General features: G+C 34.9%; 1 protein-coding gene and 1 non-coding gene across 3 annotated transcripts in view; both read left to right on the top strand.

Moving 5' to 3' along the window:
• HTR2C (5-hydroxytryptamine receptor 2C) overlaps positions 1 to 13,736 on the top strand; it is a 195,531-nt gene that overhangs the window by 26,248 nt on the left and 155,547 nt on the right. The window lies entirely within an intron of this gene.
• LOC121169588 lies at positions 12,308 to 12,435 on the top strand. Its single transcript, XR_005885884.1, has one exon. It is a non-coding gene; the product is annotated as a small nucleolar RNA SNORA35 (small nucleolar RNA).

Genomic DNA, 13,736 nt, shown 5'->3' with positions numbered 1-13,736 from the left:
CTATAAAAGTCCTCTTGCTTCCCTAGTAGGTTTCTTTGTGCATCAAACTTAACACTTTGCTCTCATACAGCTGTCACTTGGGGGAAGATCTGATATGCAAATTCATCTGAAGACGAATACCTAACCAATCCTATGCTGTCCAGAGGCACATTTTAACAGAGAAAAAGCAGCACTTCAATCATTGAATTTCTTGATGGGCTGAAAGGGAAAACGTGCCCTGCTCTTCATGGAGGTCATTGCCTGCTTCACTTCTGCATAAGGCTGGCCTTTTCAGGGCGTGTCAATGATGTGAAAAATGTATGTAGAAAACACTCAACTGTAAAAGATTGGAAAATGGTTGTCTTTGCCAAAACATGTTATTAATGTTGAACTTATCATTTTCACTGTATGAAGATTATCAGGATTTGTCTTTATAATGTACATGTCTGCAAGGTGATATTCTTTGGGTTTTTAAAGTGTGGATCTTTGGGGATTTATAGCTAGTTATGCTATCCAAAATTCAATAGATCTTAAAAATACAAATCAGTTCACCTGATTTATTTCTACTAACTTTCAAGCTTAGCATTACCTTCCCTAAAGCTTTGCTTATGCTACCTATGCTATGCAATATAAATATATTTGTATGAACATCAAGGTAACAATTTAGGTAATGAATTTAATGCCTCCTGTGAAAAATGATCAGTTGGACAGCTGTGCTCCTGAGCTGGACAAGGTTTGTAGTATCAGTAAGTATTAAAGCTGAATACTGTCTTGTTTTCTGTGAAACTAAGTCAGTATTTAAAGATTTTCATGGAAAAGATTAATGAAATGGAGAACTCTTCACATACATTTGCTTCACACTATTGTGACATTGTGACAGGATTTATAATTGTCATTCTCTTGACACTTAAACCAACAATTCAAGAATCTTTAACCTTGTAGTTACGTGGCTTTGTAGTCTTCCAAATAAATACATGTTCAGGTAATAGATTGTTTAAAAATTATATGTTCTTCAATGTAATATAGTCAATACTGAATCTTTGAATAGTGCAGAGTTCTTTGCTCCAAGTTACTTTGAAAAGATATAGGGGCCATAACAAATACCAAATTTTGCCTGCATTGATGGATAATTCCAGGATTTCACTTGACAGTTTATTGTTCTCATCTGTTTTATTAAAAAATGACGGGTTCTCATATTTTATGAAATATACATTATTTATTCCTCGATAGCTTTTTATTTTATTAAAATAGATTGAAAAGAGTACAGGATTAAGTGTGTTGAGAAACAGAATATAGTGTATTTTATGCATGATCACATTTTTAACTGCTTATAGGAACTAAATTGGTACATAAAATATACGTATATACTAAATAATTAATGTAATAACTATTGAACTTATAATGATAAAATAATAATACCTGAATAATAAAGTTGCTTAATCAGGCATACTTATTAGTCAATGAATATTCAAAACACAGGAAAGTGTGTGAATACAATTACATATTCTGTATATATTTTAAATAAATAAGCCAAAATATAAACAATGCATGATAATAATCAGTGGAACCAAAAAATATGAGATTAAATAAATACATTAAGAAAGGTCATTACATTAGTTTTGTAAATAATCCAGTTGATAACTGGTAAGACTTTGGGCCATGTGCATTATTTTAAGTATCCTGTGTCCAGATCCGAAAGGCTACCATAAGTGACAATGTTTACACTGCAAAACATTTCAGCTTATACAAAATAAATTAAAATCATTTTGGAATGAAAAGTTAGCCAGTTTCAAAATGGAGTTACGCATTCATTCATACCAGATAGTAAAAATGGTTGCATTTGTGTATTTTCTCTTTTTGAACAACCACATTCAAAAATATTCTTTCAAATTATATATTCTCAACACTTACCTCCTGAAACAAATGTGAATAGAATTGCAGTAAGTAAATTCATGTATGCCATGTAAGAAGAGATTATGATCAAAGTGGTTATGACATAAAAAATGTTTTCATTTAGCTATTTTAACTATTTATTAGTCTTAAATTTAGTGTGTATTACTCTAATTTAAAAATAGCACATATATTTCAGATGTTTCTTTTAATGGCTTAGAAGCTTTTATGTGCTGTGTGATGTTGAAATTTTCATAGTCTATCATGTTTCCATGGAATTTTACTCTGATTGAGAAATTATTCTTTCTCCACCAAAACTAGACATATGGCCTAGAAAAGTAAGACATTGTGTATTTAAAATGTATAATAAAATCTAGGTACAGTTGGGCATTGAGTTCTCTCAAAGCAAATCAGTAAAGACAGCAGAAGACTGAAACCAGTGCTAAGAGCCTTGGTAAAATATGAAAACCAAATCATACATTTGTTGCATATCTGTTAAAAGAAGACATCACTTTAAATAAATACATAGCTAACTGCCATTCCATTGAATATTCTCATTGACTTGATAGGACTTTGATTAGTAAGCAGGCACAATAAGATTTTTTACATCATAAGAATAAAAACATCATTCGGATTGTTGGACTAAGCAAGAAGCTACGCCATCCTTGAACTTCTTTCTATCCCTTGTGCTGCCAAAACAAATTTATCACAAACTCCTTTCAGTTTTGGCTTCTAAATCTCTTTTCTCCATTTCTGCAATCATCATATCATTTCGGCTATGTACTCTTATCTGAGTGATAGATTCATACTCCCAAATTCATTTTTATAACTCTCATAGAACTTAAGATAAATACCAGTAACTTCCTCATGGTTTCTAAGAGTCTTCCTGGTCTAGCCTCCGTCTACCTCTTAGTTGGCATATTCCACTCTTTCCAAGGACCCCCATCATGAATGTTTCAGGCAACTGGCCAACTTTCAGTTTCTCAAACTCATGTTCTCTCTGCTCACAGGGCTTTGACAGATTTTGTGGATTTGTTGAGCTGGCCACATTTACATATTACCCATCTCTCCCGACGCTCACATTACCACTTAACTCTTTTTAAACCTAAGCACAAGTTAAATGTCATTTCTTCTGAGAACAGAAAAGGCTTCCTGTCCACCTGATGCTGTAGACTAGGACAGCATCCTGTTAAGTACTGTAAAAGATAACACTGGGCATCCTTCTGTCATAACACTGCTTCATTTATTTACTAAATATTTATTTTGTGATTCTATCAGTATTACTCTCTGCTCAATTAGATGTGAATTGCGGGAGACAAGGGACAATATTCTTGTTTGCTCAGTATTCTCAGTTCCTAGCGCAGACCCTACTATGTGTCAGTGATTCTCTAAATATTCGTTGACTGAAGAACTGAATTCCACAAATCAGTAATAACAAGTCACTTGTATAAATTTGGGGGGGTACTCTGTCTAAGGTTCTTCAATTTTAAAGGATAGTTTTCTGCTTTACGGTTGTGGCTATAATCTCAGTGTAGGATTGCAAATGTGAACTATCAGCTGGTAACTTCAACAACAGCAAATGCATTGCTAGGACTTTACATGAATTGTTAGTTCTACAAGCTGCTGACATTTGCAACTGCCAAGTACACATTGAAATTGCTGAGTACTCCAGCAGAGATTTTGAATAAGTCTCTTGATATTTTCATGCACCAAAGTAACTTTGTATTCACTCTCAAGACATCACATGACCAAATCGTATCACTACAAAGGTTATTAAGCAAGTAAATTCAAATTCATGATAAATGATTTATACAGTAACCTGTAAAATATTAAAGATTGCTGCTGTGGGGTTACATTTCACACTAAAAATATAGACTATATGATTATGTTTCAAAAAGTTTGAACAAAATTGAAATTTAAAAATAAGTTTGTTTTGGTGCAAAACAAATGTTGAAAACCATGCAGTTTTTCTGTAATATGCTGCTTCCATGAACTTTCTGTAAGCTTTTCATCTCTACATAAATAACAACTTATTGAATATGTGTAAATTATGTTGTATACATATTAATAAAGTTGAAATATATGTTTCTAAATGAATACATTGCTAAGTGAGAGAATCCTCAGTACATTTCTCCTGCTTTACCTGATCTTGCTTACTTTTTTTAGCTTCATATTGTACTTCATTCCAGTGCATTGTATTTTGTTATTTTGCAGTGACCTTAATTTATCTTAAATTACATAGATCTGCCATAGGCATGCATTTTATCATTCTGGCCATGAAATCTATTTTTCCATCTGTTAAAATATTGACAAACAATGTTAAAGCAGTGTGATGTGTCTCAGACCAGCATTTCTTACACCTTTCTGATTCTTCTGGGGAGCTTGTTCAACTGCAGATTGTAAGTCAGTGGTTCTGGGTGTTTCGAAGAAGCTCCCAAGTATGCCCAGATTACACTTGAAGTAGCAAGGTTTTAGAGTAGGGATCAGAAAAGGTTATTTTGAAAAGAGTCAGACAATAAATAATTTGGGGTGTTTTGGATACAGACTCAGCTCTGCCATGGTAACTTGCAGCCAGTTTCAGACAATATACCAATGAATGAATGAAGCTGGGTTCCAATAAAACTTAAGAATACTGACATTTGCATTTCTTACTGTTTTGCATATCATGATGCACTTTTCGTGTTTTTATTTTTCTCCAACTGAATAAAAAGGGAGACATCAATGTTTGCTCATGGACCATAGAAAGTGTAATTTATAGACCACCATTCTAGGGTGGAAGATGCCAATGAGTAATTTTTCCAGAGCCTAGAAGACCAGTGTGGAGGTTGGTGGCAGCCTTGGTTTGATAGAAAATATTGTTCTTGACCTAGTCAGATTTTGTTGGGACAAACAGATAGGTAGATGGGAAAGACAGAAACATAACCAAGCAACAGCATTAGTGTGTTGTCCTCTAATCTGAAAGCAGGAGAAAAATCACCCCTGCTGGGTTGGTAAGGCTCCATGAAATGGGGATTTATATGCATATTTAAATAGATTTAAACATGAAAGAGAAAAAGGTGAACATTCAGAATGAACAGTGGGGACTGTTATTCAGTGCCACACTTCAGAATTTCAAGAAAGAACTATTCTGTTGAGATTTAAAAAAAGAAAGAAAGAATAAAATGATGGAAGAAGCCAAGAAAAACTATCTTTGAAGAGTCAGGTTGCTCTGACAGTGACTGCCATCTGTTTTGAGATAAAAGCTTTGTGGAAGCTTTTATGTAAACCATGGTTTACAAATTCACTGATGAAATGTGAAATGAATGTCAGATAGGCAGGAAGAGCAAAGCCATCAACCCACCTTCCCATTGTTACAAAGCACAGAGCAGATTAAAAACGGAAGCTGAGAATTGAGGATAGCAGATTTTAAGAAAATGATCTCTATAAATGCTTCAGTGTCCTACTGCCTTTGCTGATGAGCCACAGCCTGGGCATACATGCTGAGCGGTAAAATGAGCACATAGATTTCATGGAAGATGTTTCTATTAGTTCTCTGGAGACGGCAATGGAATGAAGAGATGAAAAATGACAAGAACCAGAATTATAAAACAAAAGATGAAATATCAAGTGTAAAATTAACAAAATCCCAATCCTTATTGGAATTAGCTTTCTCCAAATTGCTTCACCATTTCCCATATCACTCCCACCTCGCTGGCCACCACAGCATTTTGTCTAGTTGTTCCGGACTTATGTTTCCTTGAAATATTGGAACTGAATTAAGATTTGCTGAGAACTTAGTTGTTATATACAAGGAATGCATTTTTCAACATTTGTTCAACAATCTAATAAAGGGAGATTTTAACACAATGTAATAGAGGATGAGATGAAGGCCTGGAATCCTAATTTATTTATCTAGATTTCTCCCAAAATAAGCAGTAGCTGCCACTGCATCATACATAATTCTGCGATAAGGAGTTAGAGGAAGAGTGAAGGGGGAATTTCTGCTTTTCACAACAGGGAGAACTTATATTGCAGATGCATAGGAAAGATTTGTCTCCAGCTTTATTTAAACCCAAAGCAATTATCTACAAATACTTGGTCAAAATATTAATCAGGAGTAGAAAGGCAGCTTGGATTTACTAGTGAAAGGATATGTGATTTTGTTTCCCATCAAATGAGAGATGCTATGTATAATTCTAATATAAACTAAAAGTGAGCATTTGCCTAGTGCCCAGAACTTTGACGAACCATACAAGCTGTTTCCTTTAATTTTCACAGCATCTAATGAAAAATCATTATAATCCACTATTAACCCATGAGTCCTTAACTGTGTTGTACAAGACCCCAAGTACTAAAGACTTGCCTGAGAAACTGCTAATCCTCTAAATCTGGTAATATTAAGTATCTAACATATACTAAATGCTAAATAGAGGTTAATGATTGTTGTTTTTCAGTTGCTTTATTGTTATTATCATCCTTATTATCACTGTCATTCACTTCAGTCCTCCAAGCCTAATTGAACCAATCCATGCATAAAATGACCCATTTGAAGTTTTTGGTACTAAAAAATCCACTAAATAAATGTTAAGCTCCTATGAATCCTCTCCTAAAAGATGCTGTTTATGGACCTGGCACAATAGCTTAATGGCTAAATTCTTGTTTTGTGGGCACAGGTTCATATCCCAGATGCTCCACTTCCCATCTAGCTCCATGCTTGTAGCCTAGGAAAGCAGTAGAGGATGGCCCAAAGCCTTCGGACCTTGCATTCATTTGGGAGACCCAGAAAAAGTTCCTGGCTCCTGGCTTCCGATCAGCACAGTATCTCTCTGTATCTGCTTCTCTCTATAAATCTACCTTCCAAATATAAATAAATAAAAATAAATAAATAAATCTTTTGAGAAAGAATGCTATTTAATCCTCCATAAGGCCAGGAAAAACATTAGACAGTGATACATTATGTTGTTTAGTTCCATGTCCCTAGGTAATGAATTTTTGTGTATCTTTAGCAAACAACATTTGACCAGAAAATTTCAACTGCAAGGGGACATTAAGAGAATACTTAACATATGTCTGAAATATTTCTGTATTTTTTAGTCTATACATGAATTCCTTTTACTGTTTTCCTATAATTTGCCTCTCTATGAACTGAAATAGTTATTTCTTTATATTTGTGCATTTAATATGTATTATTCATAATGCTACTAAAATGCACCAAAAGGCTCAAAGGTTGACTTTTAATCTTTGAAGCAATGTTTATCAATAATATGGAGGTGCTCAACAAATGTGTTCAGTAAGTGTTGGGTGAAAGAGTAAGTGAAGGACTCATTTCCAGTAAATGTCAGTTTTATAACTTTAGCAAGGAAAGCATCCTTTAAAGTGCAGATAAATTTATCTCTGACAATTCACTTTCTTGAAATACATCATTTTCTCCAGCATCTAAAAACACAGATGAATTGGTCTTTATTGGACTCTAATTATTTAAACTGATTCCACAATTGACTTTGATACTTGATGTGCTAACATTTAGATGTACTCCACATTCCTTAACCTTGGTTGCTCCTTAGTGTTTCTCTTCATTTAATGTGCATTTTAATTAATTCTGGCACTCCTCAGGCCTTTCAAGAGTAAGCCAAACTTTAAGTTAACAAACAGATCTTTACATTATTGGCTAACAGTAAGTAAGCACTAATTCAAAAATGAAAAAAAAAAAAAAGACCGGGTATCTCTACTATGCAAAATGAACCTGATATCCCAGAGTCTTTTCTGGATTTCTCAAATAAAGGCAGAGCTACAAATTGCCAAAGAGTATGAGGTGATGAACCTGATTATTTGAGAGCTCACAATTGAAAAGGTAGCTTGGGGGGGAGGGGAGGAAGAATCTGCGAGGCCAATCAGGAAAAATAACTGAAAAAGGATAAGATTACATTATGTTTGACATAGAAATGGCTTTTTATCTAACTGTTGAAGTCAGAGTTGAGTTTAGAGCGTGGAGGTAGGCTTCATGAAAAGCTCATAGAGCACTTAGCAGTGCGTGAGGCAGAGTTGCTGGACCCCTGACCTCACTGGGACTGGGTTAAGCTCAGTAGGAGGAAATAAGATGGGATAGATTGTGGAAAGCAACAAGCTGGAGAAAGTAGCAAAGTGATTAGGATTTTTCTCACAATACTCACAGCAACCTTTCAAAGAGAAACTCCTGTAAGCTACAGGGCTGGGGTCTCTCATCTTTGTCTCATAGTTTTGATACTTGGTATTGTGCTTGCTACTTATTACACCCACTATGAACATCCCTCAACACCCGGTGACTAACAGTCATGCTATGCTGGGTACTTGGGTCTCTGGAATGGTCGAAGTTTTTTCCAAGTCACACACTCCAAAAAATATCTATTTACCTATGGGACATAAAGTTCTATCTACTACTTAGATAGCCTTTTAGGAAAATCTGAGTTACATTCACTGCTTCTCAATATCGACAGGTGTATGGAATTGATGTATATATTAGGTTCCCTAAGGGGCAATAAAACAAAGTAATGAGAGGGAATCAGTAAGATTTACAACTTGTTTCTATGTCCTCTATGTTATAATCTAGGACCCTATTCTCATGTAATTTTCTTTGGTATCATTGCTATCAGGCACTGAGTTTTTCCATTTAAAAATAGCATTTTTATTTTCCTCCCACAATTCACTGGTTGACGTTACTTGTAGCAGAGCTATAACAGTGAGAAGGGAAAGTCACTGAATGAGAGAAATAGAAAAGGACAGCAAGACTCTGTGAAGCCTGTAGTGGGGAGGTCAATGGCAATTTGGATAGCAATATTTGGCAGAATACCGATCCAACAGCTCTGTATTCATTATCATGCCCCAGAGAACATAAATTTCTCAGTTTATTTTTCGGGAAAATTATGTAGATCCAAGATCATTATTTTTGACTCTTCATTTGAATAGGTAATGGAGCAAGTTTGCATGAGAACTAAAAATGTTGTACCCTAGTTTTTAAAAAGCAAAACATTGCAATTAGCACATCAAAACACCCCTATCACAGGGGAGGGATGTTGTTTGTTGCTCTAAATTATTCAAAGTTCTTGCTCAATTTACTGTAAATATCTGCCTAAAACAAGAGCTAGTAATTTATGTTGATAGCCTGATTTTCATCCTTTTTTTCCTTTCTTTGTGACTCTGAAGGCAATAATAAAAAATGAATAGACTAAGGTGTCTGGACAATTTATCCTCAAATGTAAGCTTGGACAAAAATAATTCTGGAGAACTGTATCATCAGCACTATGCCAGGAATTAGGCTGGAGTCACACGGCTAAGCATTAGCCAAGGTCTCTAATGGCTCAGGTGGGTCACCTTTTTAATGAGTGAAACGAAAAATACACACAAAGAATAAAGCTAAACTATGAATACCGAGCAATAAATATTACACATATGCAAGAAGGTAAGGAATGAAAAAAGTCTTAACTTCCCCCAATTTTTGGACACTGCTTATCAATTGAGATGAATTGCTTACCTAATCCCCAACATTATCTCTTCTATCTTATTAAGTCATTTATTCTTGTTTTTGTTTTTGTGCTCCATTCAGTCTCTTGCATCAGGGTGTTTTTGCTGGATAATCAATCATTTTTGACAAACATATGTTAAGAGCAAGTGGAAGACATTTTGTCTGTCAATATTGTAACCATCTTGAGAAAATACTCTGTATTGACCATGATATAGTGAGTACCTTATCATGAAATCACAGTACAGATTTGAAAGTAAAGATGATAAATCCTTAATAACCCCTCACAGCATTAAAGAACAAAGATCAAATTTTGAATGCCTATTGAATTCTGAAAGCAATTTTGGTTCACTGGTGTCAATCAGTTGGTCATGGCTTATAATATTAACATTTTATAAGGCCAGTAGTTAACTTTTCAGCGGAAGTTTTCTCTAATGCTTGTTATCTCTAGCGTTTTATGCATCTATTGAAAGAATGTGAATTTGTTTTTAGGAGTCACATTTGAGTAGTGTCTAGTTTGCTCTAAGGAAGGCAGTCATCTTTTATTTTTGTATTCTTACATTAAGCAATTGTCAGTTGTTTAGGCTTGCCTCTTTTAAATTTCAATCTTCCATATAAACAAAAGGCATCGAAACATAATGTTATAATTAGTGTTTAGTAAGTATATAATCTCATTGCAACATGTTTAGTTTTAAGTAGAATGTTGGAACATCACCAAAAGAAGTAGTAAAATGGCAACCACTAATCAAGTAAAAATTTTGGCTGAATTTCTTAATTAATTATCTGCAGCATAATGTTGCATTTTGATGCATATGCACATTGGAAGCAATATTATAATTTAGGAATAAAACTATTGGAATCATATCTACATGTAATACAGCTATTCTGGTGAATCACAACTGCTTTTCGAAACTATAGCGTATTGAACATGTAGTTTTTGGAATAATGAATTACACAAGTCTACAATTCATGAGGGCGTGGTCTTCTAAAAAAATGTGTGCTACTAAAACTCACAGTTAATGATCAATCATACTGTTTATCTTTCTGCCTTTATATTCATCAAGTAATCTGCATATTCAAAAAAGTACCTGTATTCTAACTGGCTAACCAATAGTTTGGAAATTGTTTTCCCTATTAGCAAAACAAAAACCAAGTTTCATTCCTATTTTTTCCTTTAATTTGCCAATATTCTGGATTTTTTTGGTGGGAAAAAAATGTCTCTTACTGAATCACGAATAAGCATATGCAATTTACTTCCTGAAATACACTTATTTTTTCCATTCTTAAATTCCCTACTCTTGATTTTTTTTTCCTATGTGAGAGATAGGGGAAAAGTGCTTCCATCTACTTGTTCACTCTCCAGATGCCAGCAATAGCCAGGGCTAGGCCAAGAGTTAAGCTGGGAACCCAATCCAGATATCCATGTTTGCAGCAAGAACCCAGTTACTTCAACCATCACCATTGTCTCCCAGGATCTGCATTAGCAAGAAACTGGAGTCAGGAGACAGAGCTGAGCACTGAACCCTGGCATTCCCATATGGGACACCAGCATCTTAACTGCTAGACCAAATGCCCACCCTTAATTCTTCAAATTTTCTTCCTGCCCATTTTCATGTACTTCCCTAAGATGGGCTGTAATATTATCCGTAATTTTCATTTTGCTGAGAAAGTTCTGATGTTTGATTCTGTTCAGTTTCAGGAATTTAGGAAATGTTCCAAATCTCATTTGGGAATGAAACTTTCTCATATAAGCAGGACAAGCAAAAATTAAATGGAACATTGTGTATAGATTATACTGATAAAGTGCAATAGTTTGAAAGGATGAAGTATCTGAAGGAATGTGAACTAACTGGATCTCATGTGCACTGTGGGTATAAGTTTGCGTTTATGCAATGTGTTATTTTAATTTTTAATAAACTGGCCAAATAATAAATTGATTAATTGTATCCAAGGGGCCACATGAGGCAAGATAATGCTGGTAAAATGCACCCAGGGTTGTAATTAAACCCTTCTGTATCCTGAGCATCAGACTGTTTCAAAAATTAAGGAAGGTTAAACACTAATAGAAGCATCATTTCATAGCATAGCAAACCAGGCTAGAGTGAAAGGATAGAAGAGAAAGGCATGTTGTGATTAATTTAGAGTAGTGCTTAAATCATAAGGTTTTATCAGTGAATATTTGCTGACTTGATGAAGCAAAAAATGAAGAAAGAAGTAGTGATTATTTGCCAATGACTGTTTGAGATGGCACATTTTCTGTCACAAGCAGGAGAAAAAATGGGAGGTATAGCAAATAGATGGGATTCTGTTTTTGTCTCCTTATAAAAATGAGAGTTCCTTCCAGCTGCACTGGAAAAATGTATCACTCTCTTTCACATAATTCAAGGAGAGTGATATGCAAATTCTCTTCAGGAAATGCTAATAAATTTTAAATAATCATTCTGCATTTAAACCAGCATAGGCGATTTCACTCTTGCTAAGGGGAGTTATAAGAGCAGCTCAAAAACATGAAATTATTAACCAAAAGCAAAATTCCAAAATTGTAAACAGGTTCCTTATCAGAAGTAATTTCAACAAGAGAAAGAATTGCTATTGGCAAATAAGGAGATGTTAATTTATGACAATAGCTGCTGTTTATTAAATAAGTAATATCCGGAACTGGATTGGACTCTTTCTTATAATCCTGACAACAATGCAGTTGTTGCTATTGGAGCCTTTTAATATATGAATAAAAAGAAATCAAAAGGGCTTGAGTGAGTGTTTCGGAGTCCCACCACTAATAAATGACCAAGCTAAGATATTCAACACTGACCTGCTCATTCTGAACCCATATTCCTTATCCTAGAATTACTCATATATGCAGTTGGCAAGCTCAGTGAATGAAGCAGTGGATTCTGAGATGTTTTTTGTCTCCTACTCACCCTCTCCTTCAAGCATGTTCCTCTGCCTAGCGCATAGCATCTATAGCACTGGCAAGTGACCCACTGGGCTTCTCCCTGACCAACTGGGCATCGAGCAGTGCAAAAGCAAATCCCTCCAAAAGCTGGGAGAGTCACACTGTGGGCTACTCCTGCATGCAGGTGGGTACATGTCTGCGGGGTCCTGTGACCCTGCCTAGAAAAAAATGAGGGGGTGCATTGACAGACGACCTCAGTGACAGCTATTACCCAATAAAAGTGACTAAGTGCACGCCATGCTACTAGCAGGTACTCAATAAACGCTTTTCTCACTATATCGTTATTATCATCGTCGTGACAAACTGTGAAGCTCTGAACAATTTATGTTTACCCTTCTTAAACTCCTGTCCTAGTCTATGAAATACAATTGACGTTACAGGAATGATCAGATTGTCATGGTGATTACATGACAAGACAAAACTGTTTAAATTTCTTGACAAATTGCCCATTAAGTGTTAATAGGACAAAGAGATGAGTGGTTTTCTCCTTATGATGTGATGAAAACAATTATCTTGAAGCTGTTGTCTCTCCTGTGTTTTATTCAGCCCATATTTCTATAGGTTTCCTGATAGACTAGGCTTCTCCAATGTCTTCCCTATATACAAACATTAACATTAGCTCAGGTGCTGATAGAATCCCATTTCCAATTTTTTTTTCTTACAGGTTTATGCTACATTTAAGGCTCATTCCTGACCCTTCTCAATAATATTTCTGAAAACTCAGGTCTTTGCTAATCTCTCCCTCTATCGCAAAGCTGGGCAATTATGGATTTCATACTTTTTTGTACTTTTTTATTTTGCAATCCTCTGAATTAATTGGTGAAATACTTGTATTTATTGCAACCCAATCCTTAGAGCCTTGCATAAGTAAGAACTTAATAAATAGTTGCTAGGAAAGTCATGAGTTATGAATTCAGTCAGCAACTTTTTTAAAAGTACCAGTTAATAATGATATTTCTTCTTTCCTTCCCTATGCCCTCTTCCTCTCACTCCTTTTTTTTTTTAGTTTTTGAGATAAAAATATTTAAATTTACTTTACCAGAAAAATAGCTAATACTTTATCCAGAAAAAAGTTTACCAAATAAAATGCAAAAGACCCTGGTTTAATAAGAATATAGGCAATGGCTATAAACTATTATTGATGAAAAATTCACTGTTTCACCAATGTGCAGTAAATCTTCAAGTTATCATCAAACCTGTAATAGCCTAACATTCTTCTCCATTGATTTGACAAAAGCATAAGACAAAATTTGATAAAACTATTCCTGTAGTAATACTGATAGAGGTATTTCTTCCTTTCTTCCTTCTTTCTGCCTCTTCCTCCCTTTCCCCACCCCTTTCCTCTTTTCTGTTTCCATTTTTCCCTCTCCTTCTTGTTTCATTGTTGAAGTTACCAGCTTTTAAAGCTGAAGAGGAAAGTCCTAGAAAGTGGAATGT

The sequence above is a fragment of the Ochotona curzoniae genome, unplaced genomic scaffold (assembly GCF_017591425.1).
Source record: "Ochotona curzoniae isolate NIBS_2020 unplaced genomic scaffold, NIBS_Ocur_1.0 scaffold_1852, whole genome shotgun sequence".
Classification (NCBI taxonomy): Eukaryota; Metazoa; Chordata; class Mammalia; order Lagomorpha; family Ochotonidae; genus Ochotona; species Ochotona curzoniae.
Note: the sequence above shows the minus strand (reverse complement) of the source record. Positions and strands in the feature narration are given on the sequence as shown.